Here is a 13,446-nt window from a genome sequence, read left to right as displayed (position 1 = left end):
TTGGTATTACCAAATGGACATTTAGTCATTTGTCGAAATTATGGCTAAATTGAGTTTAATTTTTGTATTAGCCACTTTGGTGGTTGCAATTTCGGGTGCTTCGTTGAAAAGTCATAAGGCGGAAAAAATTCGCTATGACAATTATAAAGTGTATAAACTGAATATTGAAAATAAAACTCAATTATATGTCATTGAATTGATTCAGGATATTCGTGAAAAGGTGAGACGGAGTGGGATGAATAAAATATTTCTAGTTTTTGAACATTGCCCTTTTGTGTGTTTAATTTGTAGTACAACATCTGGAAGGAATATGATGAAGCTACCAAAGAAATCCATATTATGGTTAAACCAGAGGAAGTAACCAACTTTGAGGATCTTTTGAAAGTCTATGGATTCGAAATGGAATTATTAATCGACAATGTACAAGAGTAAGTAGAGATCGTGTAAGAAAGAATTTTAAATTGAGGTGTAATGACTAAAGTGAGGTGTGTTATTGGTTCCAGTAAGGTGTTTTTGGAGTTGTGGATTTTTGAAGAATATTATATTAAATACAATTAAATTATTATAAAAATGGCAAGCTTTAAATTTCTGTGATAATTGGAACATCCCCGTTGGGTATCACTTGCGGAATTACTTTAGATAGGCATGTGTCAAACGTTTATCAATAATAACAAAGAATAACATTGATTGTGGTGTGGAATTTGGAACACACTCATGGAAAGGGACCTAGATTCGATGTTGACAACCCTGTGAATGTTTGAAGACAAATGGAAGTGCAGTTTACGCGAAAGTGACGTTTAAATGAAAATCATGAAAACCGTGAAACTTAAAGAGCTCACATTTCATCAGAAATAATCACATCAAAAAAAGTTAAGGCATCATTTGGAAGGATGAAATCTGCAATTCTGCAATGCGCACTGGGAACGCCAAATATCAAATTCGGTTAAGTAAAATAGAGCGGTACCGTTATAAGGGGATTTACCAAAACGTGGGCTAATGTTCAGAATTTTTGATATAGAAGTGTTTAACGCATATCGTACCGAGACAAAATGTTTATTTATTTTTTTTAAGAAAAAAAAACTTTTTTAGGGTAATTAGGACCCACTGATGTCAAAAATGTACTCAAAAAATTTTCAGATTTTTCGTTTTCATGGAAAATGGTGTTCGAAATTTCGAACACCGGCGCTTAGCCTATATGTGCAGAAGTAAAATAACACTGTGTATAATTGTTTGAGTCATGTTTTATTAACCATATTCTGACTCCACAGTGTGATAGAACGCCAAAAAAGATAAGACACGTGTCTCGCCGTTTTTTCCTATCTCATCAACTTTCGCGTTTATAGGCATCCAACGGTTTGAGGCTTTGATGTAAAATGGGTCATATAGTCTGGACTATATCTTCCAAACCGTTAGGAAATTTGAATTCAGAGGCAAAGTTGTAGCCCTTGTCTTAAAGAACAAAAATTGTGAACACATATAATCCATCAAACTTCATCTGCAAGGACAAAATCGCCATGGTAAAATTTCTTTTAAAATTTGTTCTCAAGTTTTGTTATGCAGCTATCAAACCGATAACATTTGAAGAAAACAACCAACTACAAAAATGTTCCTCAGATCTCAATAAACATCTTTCTAGAATATACGAAGCAAAGCAAATGTGATTTGTATCTTGTTTTCTCAGGTTCTGGTCCACAGATACTAAACCGTTCAATATTCAAGAAAACAACCAACTACAATAATGTAGCAAAGGCATCAATAAACAACTTTGTAACTTGGTATAGAAGTTTCTACTACTCCTAGAATGTTTGGTATTGCATGTGGGCCATATCGGTCCATGTTTTGATATAGCTCCCATAGAATGGTACCAACAGATTTTCGGTATTTTGAAGGTTTCAGCTTCATAACCACACCCAAATGGCTGAAATTTGGTACTTAGTCTTCGTTGGGGTGTAACAATTTCTTCCCAAATTTTGTCGTTATAGGTCCACGCCTTCATATAGCCCTCATAGAACGGTACCTCCAGATTTTTGGTATTTTGAAGGTTGTGACCACAATAATTAATCGAAATGGTTGAAATTTGGTGTTTAGCCATCTTTGAGGCTACAAAACTTTCCACCTGAAATTTGTAGGTATAGGCTTTAGCCTTCATAAAGCCCACATTGAACGGAACCTCAAGATTTTCGGTATTTTGAAGGTTGTGGCCACAAGAACCCACGGAAATGGCTGAAAATTGGTATTTAGTCTACGTTGGAAGTAAAAACATTTCCGACTGAAATCGGTATATGTCGACGTTTCGTTATAGCCCCTACAGGACGGCACCTCCCAGTTTTCGCAAGTTTTCGTCCCACAAGACAGCACCTTCCAATTTTCTTATATCGAAAATTTTTTGTTTAGTCCTCTTTGAGTTTTGAAAGTTTCCACAATAAAATAGTTGGTATAGATCTACGCTATAGCCCATGCCGACAGTGAGCTTTGAGCACACAACCCTAGGATTTGTAGTCGGACACACTAGCTCTGTGCCAACGTACTCATTACTTATTAAGTAAGTAGTAAGTATGGAAGTAATTAGTTTTGTGTAAACCATTATATATGTACTGCCTGATTATGCGGAGTGTAATGGGCACTCATTACTCGGTAATGCATGAAGTAAAGAATTTTTGCTGGGTGTGACGACAATTTTTGGTAGAGAAGTTTCGTAGCCACTAACCTTAAATGTCAAATCACAGATAGTTCGGTACAAAATTGTACCTAAAATACTAAAAATCCCGACTGCAGGGAACCTCAAATGTAAAATTCAGCCAGAAAATGTACATAAAACCCTCAAACATAGGCCTATGTTGAAAATTTTTGGCCAAGAAGTATCAGAATGCACGGAATCTGAAATGTCAAGTTAGTGGTATTTTAGTCAAAAAATGTAGCAAAAACCCCAAAATAAAGAAAATCGGGAATAAGCGTTATATGGGGGCTATACCTAAACATGGACCTATGTTAGTAGTTTTTGGTGGAGTAGTGTTGTGACCTTTAAGAATCTCAAACGTCAAATTACGGCGATTTCGGTGACCCCTAAGAACGTCAAATATCAAATAACAGTTAGTTCGGTGTGGGGGCTATTCCAAAACATTGACCTATGTTGACAATCTTTGTGGAGAATTTTCGTTGCCACGGGGACTCTCAATTTGTAAGTTACTGGTAGTTCAGTCAAAAAATGTGGCTAAAACAGTCAAAATACCGAAAATCGGGAGTAACCGTTTTATGAGGGCTATACCTAAACATGGACCTATGTTGATAATTTTTGGTCAAGAAATGTGGTGACACCTAAGATCCTCAAATGTCAAATTGCAGCTAGTTCAGTTAAAAATTGTAGCTAAGAGCCTCAAAATATAATAATTGTTCCACAAGCATCCCAGATGGGCAGGGGAGCCTCAAAATGCCGTGGCTCAAAAACGTGGACCTGTACTGACAAATTTCAGAGATAAACAATACTAAATAATAAATTTTAGCCATTTCGAAAATCGCGAACTGCCGCTCTATGGAGCTCTATCAAGGCGTGGACCTAAAGCAACAAATTTCCGTATCCCTCAAACAAGACTATTTATTCATCTCAGTGTTCTTATGAGGCTAAAACGTCGAAATTATCGAAAATTGGCGGGTACCGTTCCATAAGACTAAGTACTAAATTTCAAAAATGTCGGTTGTCTTCAAAATACCGAAAATCGGGAGGTACCGTTCTGAGGGGGCTACATGAAAACGTATACCGATATAGACAATTTTCAATAATTATATATATAATTATTGTCCACATACTTGGAATCAACTGACAAAAACTGGAGGGTATGCGTTATTTGACACCCCATATAAAGGCATCAAATGTTCGTAGAAATTTTGCAATTAAACGCAACTCGTATTAATGTTTTATTCTTGTTTTTAACTGAAATTATTTTTTTTTATTTAAAAATACATTTTATTTTTTCCCACCATAAATCAAATCGTTTCTTATCGCAAAACAATAAAAGACGATAACAATCTGTATTTTGCTACCACCACTAAATATCATAAAAGAACATTGCACCCAATTGACGTAATTAATGGCTATTTATTTTCTTAATCTTCAATTAATGACTTTTATTTTTATTTTTATTTTTATTTTCATTCACTCACTCACACACATATATAATTCAATTACAGATTAATCGATGAAGAGGAAAAAGCTTCAGAATTATCGCCTGATAACGAAGAATTTACTTGGACTCGTTATTATGAATTGGAAGACATTGAAAAGTTTTTGGACGACATTTTGGCAACATATCCAGCGGTAACTGAAGTTTTGAAATTGGTAAATCATACGAAGGTCGTACCATTCGTGGTATTAAGATTTCCTATAAAACTGGTAATCCTGGTATATTTATTGAATCCAACATTCATGCTCGTGAATGGATTACATCGGCCACCGCCACTTGGTTCATCAAACAGTTGTTGTCGTCAACCGATGCTGGTGTAAGAAATTTGGCTGAAAACTATGACTGGTATATTATTCCAGTCTTCAATGTTGATGGTTTTGAATATTCTCATAAGACAGTAAGTACAACTTTGGAAAATAATGTCAAACTCCATAATAAATAATAATATTGGCATAATTTCCTTTAGGATCGTATGTGGCGTAAGACCCGCCAACCTGTCTCAACCTCCAACTGTATTGGTGCCGATGCCAATCGTAACTTTGATTCTCACTGGATGGAAAATAATGGTGCCTCAGATAATCCCTGTTCGGAAACTTTTGCTGGCTCTGCACCATTCTCTGAACCCGAATCTGTGGCCCTAGCTTCCTTCGTTAGTTCCATCAAGGATAAAATTAACATTTATTTATCCTTCCATTCATATGGACAATGGTTGTTGTCTCCTTATGGACATACTACAGAAGAATTCCCTGCAAACTATGATGACCTATTGACCATTGGTGATGCCTTTAAAACAGCTATCAAGGCTTTGCCTTATGGAACTGACTATGTCCATGGTTCCACTGCTACTGTTTTGTGTAAGTTAAAATCCTAGAGGAGTATATATTTAATTTTAATAATATTTTCCTATTCAACCAATAGATGTCGCCTCTGGCTCCACTGTCGATTGGGTATTCAATGAATTGGGCGTCAAGGTCGGCTATACAATTGAATTCCGTGATAAGGGCCGTTATGGTTTTGTCTTACCTCCAGTACAAATCTTACCAAATTGTCAAGAATTAATGACTGGTATGCAAGCCTTGGTCTCAAAATCTAAAGAATTGGGATATTTGTAAATTTTGTTTGTAAATAAATGTTTGTTTATCGACTCTTGAATAAAAAGAAAGGACTTGATATAAGAAGAAAGGAAATCGTCAATTTTATAACTTAAGGTAGTAGTACAGATTTCACATTCTAATGATTTTTAGGAGAACCCAAAGCTGACATTAAAGGATTTTTATAACCTAAATTTGATTACCTAATTAGTAGTACAGATTTCACTTTTTAACGATTTTTAGGAAAACCCAAAGCTGACATGACTGGCGTTTATTATACCCTACACCATAGTATGGAGGGTATATTAAGTTTGTTTTTCCGTTTGTAACGCATTGAAATACTCATTTGCGACCCTATAAAGTATATATATTCTTGATCAGGGTAAAATTCTGAGTCGATCTGTGCACGTCCGTCCGTCTGTGGTAATCACTCTAGCTTCCACAAAAATAGAGATATAACGCTGAAATTTTGGGAAAAGGCTTCTTTTGTTTGCAGGCAGGTCAAGTTCGATGATGGCCTATAATCGGTCCACGTTTTGGTATAGCCCCCATATAACGGTACCCCCCGATTTACGGTATTTTGACGTTTTTAGCTACATTTTTAGACCGATTTAGATATAATTTGACATTTAGGGTTCTTAAGTGTCAATAAACTTATATAACGAAACTTGTGAACATACGTCAACGTTTTGGTATAGCCCCCATATAACGGTACCCCCCGATTTACGGTATTTTGACGTTTTTAGCTACATTTTCAGACCGATTTAGCTATAATTGACATTTAGGGTTCTTAAGTGTCAATAAACTTATATAAAAAAACTTGTGGAAATAGGTCCACGTTTTGGTATAGCCCCCATAAAACGGTACCCCCGATTTACGGTATTTGACGTTTTTAGCTACATTTCAAACCGATTTAGCTATAAATTGACATTTAGGGTTCTTAAGTGTCAATAAACTTATATAACAAAACTAGTGGACATAGGTCCATGTTTTGGAATAGCCCCCATATAACGTTAACGCCCGATTTTAGGTATTTTGACGTTTTAAGTCACATTTCTAGACCGAATTAGATATAATTTGATATTTAGGGTTCTTAGTGACCAAAAAACTTATATTCGAAAAAATTATGAACATTGGTCCATGTTTTGTATAGCCTCATATAACGGTACCTTCCCGATTTTCGGTATTTTGAGAATTTTACCTACAATTTTTAACCGAATTAGATGTAACAAGTAAAAAGTCGTTAAGTTCGGCCGGGCCGAACTTTTTATACCCTCCACCATAAAATAGTCGTAATTAAAATACAATAGTTAGGGTCCTTTCACAATTTTAGGTGGAACAACTTTTCGACAATGGATAGACTCCTACTGCCTCCCACTATTGCTTAAATTACACTGTGAACACAAATGTTGGGGGAAAGATAATTCCTTTTGGAGATGAAAGCACTTGGTGTGTCTATATTAAAAACCCCGAAGAAAGGCCTTGGTGAGTACATTATGAACCCCGAAGGACAGATCCGCCGTGAGTCGAACTTCCGCGTTATGGCGTGATGAAGTTCTTGCAAGAGACCCTGTAATCCATCATGAATTAGCATTATATCTTTGTTTGTTGTTTTTGTAGAGCACTTAAGCAACAGTGAACAAAGATATAACGCTAATTCCTGATGGCCCACAGGGTCTCTAACAAAATTTCATCACGCCATAACGCGGAAGTTCGACTCACGGCGGATGTGTCCTTCGGGGTTCATAATATACTCACCAAGGCCTTTCTTTCCCAAGAGGAATTTTCCGTGCCCCAGACTTTCACCTCCATTTTGTTGCACAGTGTTATCTGATCTAATCTAAAAAAATGTGTTCAGCTAGGTGAAAGGTACCACCTACGGGGCTATATCAAAGAGTCAACCTATCTTTAAATTTTTTGGCCGAAAAGTTTTATGGCTGCAGGGAACTTCAAGAGTCAAAACAATGTAGACCCTCAAAAATGGACCCATATTGACGAATTTTAGTGAAGAAATTTCGTGACCACTGAAAATTCCCGAAAATCGGGAGGTACAGTTATATGGGGGGGATATACCAAAACATGGACCTATATTGACGATTATTTTTGAATAGACAAAATTGTTGCTAAAATTCTCAAAATACCGATCATTATAGCTAGTTCGGTTCAAAATTGCAGCTAAAATTCTCAAAATACCGAAAATCGGGAGATACCGTTATATGAGGGCTATACCAAAACATGGACCTATGTTGACCATGTTTCGTTGGAGATGTTTTATGACCACTGAGAACTTCAAATGTCAAATTACAGCTATTTCGGTTAAAAACTATAGTTAAAATTCTCAAAATACCGAAAATTGGGAGGTACCGTTATATGGGGGCTATACCAAAACATGGACCTATGTTGACGATGTTTGGTGGAGATGTTTCATGACCACTGAGAACCTCAAATGTCAAATTGCAGATATTTCGGTTACAAATTGTGGCTAAAATTCTCAAAATACCGAAAATCGGGAGGTACCGTTATATGGGGGCTATACCAAAACATGGACCTATGTTGACGATGCTTGGTGGAGATATTTCATGACCACTGAGAACCTCAAATGGCAAATTACAGCTAGTTCGGTTAAAAATTGTAGCTGAAATTCTCAAAATACCGAAAATCGGGAGGTATCGTTATATGGGGGCTATACCAAAACATGGACCTATGTTGACGATGTTTCGTGGATATGTTTCACGACCACTGAGAACGTCAAATGTCAAATTGCAGATAGTTCGGTTAAAAATTGTGCCTAAAATTCTCAAAATACCGAAAATCGGGAGGTACCGTTATATGGGGACTATACCAAAACATGGACCTATGCCCATATCCTTTGGGATATAAGTTTGTTGACCATGTTATGTCGACCATGTTTCGTTGGAGATGTTTTATGACCACTGAGAACTTCAAATGTCAAACTACAGCTATTTCGGTTAAAAACTGTAGCTAAAATTCTCAAAATACCGAAAATTGGGAGGTACCGTTATATGGGGGCTATACCAAAACATGGACCTATGTTGACGATGTTTGGTGGAGATGTTTCATGACCACTGAGAACCTCAAATGTCAAATTGCAGATATTTCAGTTACAAAATTGTGGCTAAAATTCTCAAAATACCGAAAATCGGGAGGTACCGTTATATGGGGGCTATACCAAAACATGGACCTATGTTGACGATGCTTGGTGGAGATATTTCATGACCACTGAGAACCTCAAATGGCAAATTACAGCTAGTTCGGTTAAAAATTGTAGCTAAAATTCTCAAAATACCGAAAATCGGGAGGTACCATTATATGGGGGCTATACCAAAACATGGACCTATGTTGACGATGTTTCGTGGAGATTTTTCATGACCACTGAGAACCTCAAATGTCAAATTGCAGATAGTTCGGTTAAAAATTGTGCCTAAAATTCTCAAAATACCGAAAATCGGGAGGTACCGTTATATGGGGACTATACCAAAACATGGACCTATGCCCATATCCTTTGGGATATAAGTTTGTTGATCACTAGGAACCCTAAGTGCCAAATTATAGCTAATTCGGTCTGCAAATGTGGCGAAAAACGTCAAAATACCTCAAATCCGGAGGTACCGTTATATGGGGGCTATACGAAAAAGTGGACCGATATAGCCCATCTTCGAACTTGACCTGCCTATGGAAAAAAGGCCCTCGGGTGCAAAATTTCAGCACTCTATCTCAATTATTGCGGACGCTAGAGTGATTACAACAGACGGACAGACGGACAGACGGACATGGCTAGATCGTCTTAGAATTTTATCCTGATCAAGAATATATATACTTTATAGGGTCGCGAATGATTAGTTCGATGTGTTACAAACAGAATGACAAACTTAATATACCCTCCATACTATGGTGGAGGGTATAATGAAGATTTGACATTTGAAGTTCTTAGTGGTCACCACACCTCTCCACCAAAAATTGTCAAGAAAGGTCCATGTATGGATAAAGCCCCCATATAACGGTACCTCCCGATTTTCAGTAATTTGATGATTTTAGCTACAATATTAAACCGAACTAGCAGTATTTTGACATTTGAAGTTCTTAGTGGTCACAACACCTCTCCATCAAAAATTGTCAACATAGGTCCATGTTTGGATATAGCTCCCATATAACGATACCTCCTGATTTTCAGTAATTTGGGAATTTTAGCTACAAGTTTTAACCGAACTAACTGTAATTTGACATTTGAAGGTTGTAGTGGTCACCACACATCTGCACCAACAATTTTCAACATAGCCCCAATATAACGATACCTCCCGATTTTCGGTACTTTGAGGATTTTACTTAAAATGTTTAACCGAACGTAGGTCCAAGTTTTGGTATAGTAATTTGGCAATTTTAGCTACAAGTTTTAACCGAACTAACTGTAATTTGACATTTGAAGGTTGTAGTGGTCACCACACATCTGCATCAACAATTTTCAACATAGCCCCAATATAACGATACCTCCCGATTTTCGGTACTTTGAGGATTTTACTTAAAATGTTTAACCGAACGTAGGTCCAAGTTTTGGTATAGCTCCAAAACAAACCTCCCGATTTTCCGTACCTTAGCTTTATTTTTTGGACGAACTTTCTGTAATTTGAAATTTAAGAACCAACAAAAATTCTGCAACAAAAATTGTTCATTTAAGTTCATATTTTCATATAGCCCACATACAGGGGTACCTCCGAACTAGCTGTTAATGACATTTGAAGTTCCCACGTTATGTACCGATTTTAGGTATTTTGAGGATTTTAGCTACAATTTTTAACCGAATTTGGAGTTATTTGACATTAAAGACTCCCATCAAAAACTGTCAACATAGGTCCATGTTTTATTATAACCCCTATATAACGGTACCTCCCAATTTCTAGCCCACCAAAAATTTTCAACATACATAGTTAGATATGGGCACCATAAAAAAGGGCCACCCGAATGAAGCATTTTATTTACATTATCTGACATTTTAACGTACCCACGTAAAGTTGGGGACTGGAGTGAAAACTAATTATTCCATTTTAGTTCAGAATATTTTATGGTGGAGGGTATGAAAAGTTCGGCCCGGCCGAACTTAACGCTTTTTTACTTGTTGTATAGATTAAAATAGTATTGGTATTTAGTCTTCCCAAGGAGTATTAAATATTCCCAAAGAAATCGTTCTGTGTAGGTCGGCATAGGTAGTAGTTGTTTTAATAATGGGTTATTTTCAAAGTTTCGGTGTAGGGTACTTTTAAGATTTAAGCCACATTCTCCAACTGATATTTCTCTGCAGGAATGGTTACGAAATTTAATAATTTATTTAATAATAATGAGGCTAAACCAACCAAACTATCGATAATAGGGTAGTACAGTTTTATGGGAGCTATATCGAAACGTAGGCCTATACCGACAATTCTCAGCAGGAATATTTACGACCGCCAACATAGACCAACAACCACTTTATAACCAATTTGAATGAATAATATGTCTAAAACCTTGAAAATACCGAGGAGGCTATATTAAAACCTGGACTTGCACAAACCATTCTATAAGGGAATATGTTATGCTCCTAAGGAAGACTAAATACCAAATTTAATGCCGAATACCGAAAATCGAGCGCTACGGTTTTATAGGAGGCTATATCAAAACCGCTAAAAGCTTCGAGATAACGAACAACGGAGATACCGTTCTACATGAAAATGTGGACCTTTGGAATATTTCATATCCCTAATGAAGACTAGATCAAAATTTCAGCTATTTCGGTTGGAAAATGTGTCTAAAATCTTCAACATTCCCAAATTGAGAGGTATCCATGAATGCAATTTCAAAACGTGGACCTATACCTACAATTCTCTGCAGACAGTTTATCTATCTTCGAACGAAGATTATATACAAAATTTAAAATAGTTCTTAACATTACACGGTGCTCTTGAATCAAATTTAAATGGAACTTGCTTACACTTGGGAAGTTCTTGCGGATTCTGAAACTACAATGTTCATAGATGAGAAAAATCAAAAAACAAAAAAAAAAATCGCCGGATCGCTTTTTAAATAAATCGCGATTCAAGTTGACATTTTTAGGGGTTGTTTAGGTTTTTGCGATTTTGCTTAGAAACCGCAAGTCCTATCAAAATGAGACTGAAGAAAAAATTGTAGCTATGAAAATTCTATACAAGATTGGCCTTAACGATATTTTCGTAGGTTTTACAACTTTTGAGATATAAAAGTTGAAATTGGGACAATTAAAATTCAATGCAATTCTGTATCGTCTCCTTATAAAAAAATGTCATGACTGCAATTTCCCGACTTATACTTATATATCTATAAAAATTACACAACCAAGGAAAAATTAGATAAGCCAGTCTTGTAGAGAATTTTCACAGCTACAAGATTTTCCCAGGTCCCATGCCGATAAGACTTACCGTATTCAAGCAAAATTGCGAAAACCTAAGAAAGACCTAAAAATGTGAGTTTTGACCGCGATTTATTTAAAAATCCATACAGCGATTTTTTCTTGTTTTTGGATTTTTCTCATCTATGAACATTGCTGTTTCAGAATTCACAAAAACTTCCCCTGTGTATGCGGTTTTCATTAAAAGTTAGTTAAGGCGCACCTTTCATGACATTGTTTTATAAGGGGGCGATACAGTCAGTGCATTGTCCCAATTTGAACTTCAATATCTCAAAAATGGTAAAACCTACAAAAATACCGTAAAGGGCAATCTTGTAGAGAATTTTCATAGCTACAACATTTTCTTCAGTCTCATTTTGATAGGACTTGCGGTTTCTAAGCAAAATCGTGAAATCCTAAACACCCCTAAAAATTTCAACTTGAATCGCGATTTATGTTTTTTGATTTTTCTCATCTATGAACATTGTAATTTCAGAATCCGCAAAAACTTCCCAGGTGTAAGCATCTTTCATTTAAATTTGATTCAAGAGCACCGTGATTAGCCTTAAGAATTGTTTTAAATTTGGTATACATTTGACTATACCGTTCTAGGGGGACTTTATCAAAACGTAGACCGATATAACCCACCTTCAATGCCAAATAACGTAGGAGTAGTAAGAACTTCTGCTCAAATTATAAAGCTCTATCTAAAGTATTGCGAGCTGTATATTGATTTCATTGTCATTGCGTGGAGCTATACCAATAAATTTAGAGGGGAAAGTTGAGCACCGCCCGCGAAGACAAAATACCAAATTTCAGCCATATTGATGGATTATTTTGGCCATAACCTTAAAAATACCGAAAACCGGGAGCTACCGTTCTATGGGAGCTATATGAAGACGTGAACCTATACCGACAAATTTCATGTGCAAAGTTTTCTACCCCAAATGAACACTAAATACCAAATTTCAGCCATTTCGGTGAAATATTGAGGCCATAACCCTCAAAATACCGGGAGGTACCGTTCTATGGGGGCTATATGACGTGGACCTATACAAAGTCAAAGTTTTAACCACCTTATCCTACAGAAATTGTTGAAATTCGGAATAAATTTGTTGGAAATATAAAACATTTCAGCAGACAATCGTCGGTATAGGACCACGTTTTGATATAGCTGCTATAGAAAGGTTACTCCCTCCGGAATCTGAATGGTATTTCGAAATTCTTTCTAATTGTAAAGAAACAATTGCTGGTATTGTGGACCTTGTGAAGGTAGCCTAACATTTGGGTTTAATTTTTGTAAGTTCGGGTGCTTGGTTCAAGTATCGTCATACGGAGGAAAAAATTAACTATGACAATTATAAAGTTTATAAATTGTATATTGAAAATAAAACACAATTATCTGTCATTGAATTGATTCAGGATAATCGTGAAAAGGTAAAAGGGGTTTTACTCTCCTCTGTTGTGTGTTAAATTTGGAAGGAATACGATGAAGCCACCAAAGAAATCCATATTATGGTTAAACCCGCAGAAATCACCAACTTTTAAGAGCTCTTGAAAGTCAATGGTTTCGAAATGGAAATTTTAATCGATAATGTACAAAAGTAAGTTGAAATTGTGGAAGAGAGAATGCTCGATTGAGTTGTGATGACTGTGAGGTAAGTATTTTGTGTTTTTAGTGGATTGAATGATGGATGTTTATAGGAGGGATTTTTAAGCATATGGAAGTACTATAAGATTATCTTACAATAATTGGAAAACATTT

At 36.1% G+C, this 13,446-nt stretch overlaps 1 pseudogene; it reads left to right on the top strand.

Annotated features, from left to right (window-relative positions):
- The first annotated feature begins 29 nt into the window (after positions 1-29).
- LOC141391785 (zinc carboxypeptidase-like) lies at positions 30-5,340 on the top strand (annotated as a pseudogene).
- Positions 5,341-13,446: the final 8,106 nt, after the last annotated feature.

Source organism: Musca autumnalis, unplaced genomic scaffold, assembly GCF_047663935.1.
Source record: "Musca autumnalis isolate F117 unplaced genomic scaffold, ASM4766393v1 scaffold_100, whole genome shotgun sequence".
NCBI classification, from domain to species: domain Eukaryota; kingdom Metazoa; phylum Arthropoda; class Insecta; order Diptera; family Muscidae; genus Musca; species Musca autumnalis.
This window is presented reverse-complemented; position numbering and strand designations above follow the sequence as displayed.